This window comes from Vollenhovia emeryi, unplaced genomic scaffold (genome assembly GCF_000949405.1).
Source record: "Vollenhovia emeryi isolate VEMERY1.0 unplaced genomic scaffold, V.emery_V1.0 DF939247.1, whole genome shotgun sequence".
Taxonomy (NCBI): Eukaryota; Metazoa; Arthropoda; class Insecta; order Hymenoptera; family Formicidae; genus Vollenhovia; species Vollenhovia emeryi.
This window is the reverse complement of record NW_011967119.1, coordinates 10,139-10,404: the sequence shown is the minus strand read 5'-3', so window position 1 is coordinate 10,404 and position 266 is coordinate 10,139.

Genomic DNA, 266 nt, shown 5'->3' with positions numbered 1-266 from the left:
TTCAGTGAATTAATAATTACTTTTCTTCATTTTGTCACAACTTTCCTATTTGATGTATAATATACGACCAATTTTTCGCACATTTATAATTTGTACGTTTATAATAAACTGTCTTTTGTATAAATTCCTAAAAAATAATCTTGTTTTATCTTTCATAATATAATTAAATTTGTTTCACATACTGAATATTTCTTGCAATAGCAGTTGCAATATTATAATCATCGTTGCCTTCACGCTTCAAGCTAAGCCTGTGTCGCAATTTTCAA